Below are 6,000 nucleotides of genomic sequence, written 5' to 3' on the forward strand. Positions count from 1 at the left end.
ATAGTATACTGAGGTAGGGACAAGATCTCGGGTTTCCATATAACTATTTTTTTCTTGGATGCGGGGCGGGCATAGGAGCAACCCATAGACATTATGGGAGAAATCTCTGAAGGGCGGCGACAAAGCGTCTTCCTCACGTAGAGCACGCGAAGAAATGATAACCGCAAAGCGAGGCGCCCGTAGTTTGCGATTCGGACCCTGTCTGTGTGTGTGGAACAGCCACTTTCCCCGTTCTGAGTAAGCCGCCAAACTGCATGCCGGCCAGTGGAAGGCGAGGCTTCCGACCCGAGTCCGCCGGAGAAGGCATGGGGAAGGTGAAATCGGTTCCCAGAAGAAAAGGAGCGGAGCCCTGCCGTGTTGGTCCGGCTCAGTGCAAAGGCCCATCTGACTCTCCCGGCGCCAACCAGATGCCTCGGGGGGAGGCCCACTAGTAGGACGTGAGCCCAACAGCCCCCTCCGAAGAACAGAAGAGGAGCCCTGCTGGGTCAGGCCGAGCGGCCCCCCGGCCTGGCATTGGGCTCGCGCGGTTGTCCACCAGCTGCCCCAGGATCCCACAAGCAGGGCACGAGCGCGCCAGCGCCCTCCCACCCATGCTCCCCGTTGACTGGTAACCGCGAGCACACCGCCTCTGGCACTGCAGGTAGCATATAGGCATCTGGACAAGCAGCTATCGATAGCCTTGATACAGGAAGACGCTTCAGCCCCCTATGAAAGCTATCCAAGCTAGGGTGCGGGGAGGGAAATCCATGCATCTTGTGCAAGTGCTTTCCATAGTTAAAGTATGTGCTATGTGAAGAAGGACATCCTTTTGCCTGTCCTGAAGCTTCCACGCATCAGTTTCACGGGCTGACTCCACTGGTTCCAGCATTATAGGAGGGGGACAGAAGTGTCCCCTTCTCTGACCGCTTCATACTGTACATAATTTCTGCCACGTCTCCCATTATGCACCATTCTTCTAAGTGAAACAATTCCAGATCTTGTAAGCTGTCCTCATTTGGGACAGCCCTTTGTTCATTTTACGTGCCCTTTGCTGCCCTTTCTCCAGTTCTACAATATCTTTTTTAGGTGCAGTTACCTGAACTGTACACAGTAGGCACATCATAGGAGGGGCGTTCAATGTATTCTCGGTATCAGCACGAAGAAAAAGGAATAATAAATTGAAATAATTTTTATTTTTCAATGTAATCCCCCATAATTTCAATACACTTATTACATCTAGAAATTAACTTTTCAATTCCCTGTAAAAAAATAGCCTTCCTCCTTGTCTAAAAAATGTGTGTTAATTGTCTCCTTGAGCTCTTCATCGTCGGAAAATCGCTTTCCACGAAGATCTTTTTTAAAATTCGGGAGTAGGTAGTAGTCACTGCAGGGCAGATCCGGGCTATAGGATGGGTGGTTTATTTCTTCAAAACCACAGTCTCACACAGCAGCCTTCGAAACACGCGCCATGTGAACGGGCGCATTGTTGTGAAGAAGTAACACACCTGCGGTCAGTTTTCCCCGCCTTTTTTCTTTAATTGCTTCTCTTAAATTATGCAGAGTGATTGCGTAAGATGCTGCATTTATGGTTTCACCTTTTTTCGTGTACTCGATCACTAAAATTCCCTTTGAGTTCCAAAACACTGTGGCCATGATTTTTCTGGCCGATGGAGTGATTGAATTTCTTCGGAGGGTCAGCACCTTTTTTATGCCACTGCATGGACTCCTGCTTACTTTCAGGGTCATAGTGATGAACCCAAGTTTCATCTCCAGTAACAATCCGGTTGAAAATACTCGATGGATCTTCACCACAGAGCTCTAAAAACTCCATACAGCACTCAACTCGCACTTGTTTATGAGGCGCCATGAGCATTCGCAGCACCCATCTTGCACAGACCTTTGAAAGGTTAAGATGGTCATGAAAAATAGTACATATGGTACCAAAGGATAGGTTTGTCATCTCTGCTAACATTTTGATTTTTATTCGGGCATCTTCCAAAACAAGTTTCTCAATTTTTTTCACATTTTCTTTCGTAGTGGCAGTAACCGGCCTGCCCGAGCGAGGGTCGTCTTCAGTGCTTTCTCTGCCCCTTTTAAATTCACTTGACCACTTTTGAACAGTAGATACTGAAGGTGCAGAGTCCTGGTAAACGGCCATCATCTCTTTGTGAATGATTTTTTGACTTTTTCCTTGTTCTGTAAGGAACTTAATCACAGCGCAGTGCTCGATTTTCTTCAACATTGTCATGTCAGACATCATGGTTGTCTTTCACTGAGGATTACTAGGGAACTAATCACACTTATTTGAAATTTTGCATGTATACCCTCAGATAGTGTCATTAGCTAATGAAATAATTAAATCACCCACATCAATAGCAAATCAACCCAATACCGAGAATACATTGGACACCCCTTGTATATTTCCATAAGGAAAATATATTCCTGGCAGCTTTATTTTCAATCCCTTTCTGAATTATGCCTAACATGGAGTTTGTCTTTTTCACAGCAGCTATACATTGGGTTGACATTTTCATTGAGCTCTCCATCACAATACCAAGATCTCTTCCTTGATCAACCACTGGTAGTTCAGATCCTGTCAGTCTTTACTTGAAGTTGGGTGGCTTTGCCCCAGTGGCATTACTTTACAATTGCTTACATTGAACAGCATTTGTCATATTGATGTACATGCTTCCGGTTCAGAGAATTCCTGTTGGAGCTCTTCACAATCTTTTTGTTTTAGCCACCCCAGTTAATTTGGTTTCATCAGTAAACTTGGCCACTTCATTGCTCATTCCAAATTCCAGATTGTTTATGAATAAGTTGAAAAGCTTTGGTCCTAATACAGATTCCTGCAACTGGGAAAGTCTCCACTGGGAAAATCTACTAGTTACTTCTGCCATCTGCTTTCTGTTCTTGAGCCAGTTGCTGATATGTAAGAGGGCCTCCTGTCTTGTTCTTTGACTGTTAAGCTTGCTTAGGAGCCTTTCTTGAGGGACTTCGAAAAATACTTTTCAGAAGTCCAAGTAAATGTGTGTTTGCACTGCAGGACAACCCACACTGAGGCACAAGAAACAAGTGTGAGTTGCTGGCCCATGGACCCACAATGTGCTCAGCACATGATTGGTGCATATTGTGGTCCCTTGCCTACCATCTCTTCCTCCCTTGGCCCTTCCATGGGAATTCCAGGGGGTTCTACAAGAGCACTGAGCCCCCCTCCCCCTTACTGATGGTATAGGATGCTCAGCTGGAGTGATCTCCATCCCATGCCACTGATGGCAGGCAGCAAGGGAGCCTGTGACAGCTTACCACAAGCCACTTGGGCCCTTTGGGGGCAACTGTTAGCGTCGCTGACCTGGTGGTGGCAGTGACAGGGAAGTGGGGATGATCATTTCAGCCAACCATGCAGAAATGGCCTCCTGTTCCCCTCTGGCAGCCTGGCAGGGGCAGTGGAGAACCAGCTGGTGGCAGTAGTGGGGGAAGTTTCTGTCAGCTGCCCCAAGTGCTACTTAGGTACTTTTGGAATGGCAGAAACCTAATATGTGTGCCCAGTCCCTGAGTGACTGCTCCTCTGAATACATGGAGAATGGGGATATTGGGGAAAGAGGACACTATTCCGAGGAAGAGGAAGCTGGTCCATTATAAAAGACTTGTTCCTTGGAAGATGAGCAAATATACTTCTGGAGGTTGAGGGGCTTGTGATAGTAAACTGCATGCATCACACAGCATCTAGGTGGAGTTATAGTCCATGTTGGCTATAACATGGTCCATGGTTTATGTTGGCACCAGTGACATGGGAAAAGTAGTCATGAGATCCTGAAGACCAAATATAGCTTACTAGTTATATGGCTGCAATTTAGAACCAGCAGGGTGGCTTTCAGTGAAATCTTATCTGTTCTGTATGTAGGGCCAGCTCGACAGCAAAAACTGTCCACTAGCTAGGCCTGTACAGCAGTTGTTGTCAATGTAAAACTATGTGTTGCTTTTATTGCCCTTCCTAAATTTGTTGTGAGCCATCCAGAGACACAAGTAATGGACAGCATACAAATTTTATAAATAAATTTCTTCTTATGTCCCACAGCATCTCATATAGTGAGGCAGATTGCCAGCTCTGATACTGACACAGCCATCATGACTAAGTAGCCACTGATAGCCTTTTTCTCCATGTATAAAGCCATCCAAATTGGTAGGCAATACAACAGCTTGTGCATTAGCCAATTAGCCAATTCCATAGTTTAAGTGAAGAAGTACTTAATGCCTCTTGTTTGAGCTGTTGATGTTTCAAAACAAGTCATTACCTTAAGGGGTTAAATTCTAGAAACAGTTTTGTCTTTTTGAAAAACTAAAGGAACAATTAAAATAATAGCATTTTTTTAAAAAAAAGCTTAGATATTTAAAAAGGTGTAGGGTACAATCCTATGGCCTCCTGACACTGTCTGGGTATGATAGGATTATTTAGAGTCCCTCCTCTGAGGTCCTCAGTGGTCTTTCAAATGTGGCGTCCCCATCCTTGCCCCCCTCACAGCCAGCATGGGCACAACTGTGCTGTCTGCATCACTATGGTTGGAAATTGGATTTGGAGAGGGCTGAATGGATGTGCTGGTGGGTGAAGAGGAGAGGAGGGTTGGTCAGCTGTTTACTCCATATCCAAATGTTGCCCCAGCCTTCTTCCTTCCTCCTCTGTAGTACTTTGTCTAGATAGCTAAAAAGGGCCGTTGGGATGAAATACAGGGCTGAGGATGAACAAAACCCTATTACTGTGCTGGCTGTGCATGATGGAAATTGTAGTGATGAGAGAGGGAAGTTTTGCTTTAAGTGTTGTTTCCCCTCCCTGTCTTATAGCACTGCTCAAGCCCCAGAACCTTTTGCAGACATACAGAGTTGGGCCTGAATTAGAAACCCCTTTCCAGGGGCACTGAAGCAAACTCTCTAAATGCTTCCTCAAGCAGTGCTATTATTAAGGTGATCATATGCTAACAGTCAGGAATAATCAGCAGGTATGTTCCCAATGGGTTGCCTGGGATTTAACAAAAGAATCAGGGCAGCCCTCCCATGAAGAAGGGTAAGGCATCTGTATCAGGTAGCAAAGTAGGAGGAGGGTCTGCTGCCACTGCCCCACCACTTCTGGCTGGTCCTTTGGAAAGTCCTGTGGTATTTTTGTTGTTAGTTGCGAAGTTGTGCCTGACCCATCATGACTCCATGGACAACATTCCTCCAGGCTCTCCTATCCTCCACCATCCCCCGGAGTCTACCTAAGCTGACACCAACTGCTTCAGTGACTCCATCCAGCCACCTCATCCTCTGCCATCCCCTCCTTCTTTTCCCATCAATTGTTCCCAGCATTAGGCTCTTCTCCAGGGAGTCCTTCCTTCTCATTAGGTGGCCAAAGTATTTGAGTTTCATCTTCAGTATCTGGCCTTCTAAAGAACAGTCAGGGTCGATCTCCTCTAAGACTGACTGGTTTGATCACCTTGCAGTCCAAGGGACTCGCAGGAGTCTCCTCCAGCACCACAATTCAAAGGCCTCAATTCTTCGGCGCTCAGCATTCCTTATGGTCTAGCTTTTGCAGCCATACATTGCAACTGGGAAAACCATAACCTTGACCATGGGTCCTCAAACTACAGCCCTCAGGCTGGATCCAGCCCGCCATGCCAATTTATCCGGCCCACCTCAGAGGTTTTGGACTCTCATCACCCACTGCCACCCGCCTTGCCCCACAAGTGCCCGCCACCACCTCGCCACACACGGGCAGGCGGCGACTTGTTCGCTTGGAGATCGTTTTGGACTTGCTTGGAGAAAATGATCTCCAAGTGAGCAAGCCGCTGCCTTGCGCACCCGTGTGCCCCGTCCCTACCCCCATGCTGGCCTGCGCACGCCGCTGCTACCTTTCAACTTGTCCCCTGTTGAAAAAGTTTGAGGACCCCTGGCCTTGACTATACACACTTTTGTTGGCAGAGTGACATCTCTGTCTTTTAGTATGCTGTCTAGATTTGCCATAACTTTCCTCCCTAGGAGCAAGTGTCT

The sequence above is a fragment of the Varanus komodoensis genome, unplaced genomic scaffold, assembly GCF_004798865.1.
Source record: "Varanus komodoensis strain SLA01 unplaced genomic scaffold, ASM479886v1 scaffold42, whole genome shotgun sequence".
Taxonomy (NCBI): domain Eukaryota; kingdom Metazoa; phylum Chordata; class Lepidosauria; order Squamata; family Varanidae; genus Varanus; species Varanus komodoensis.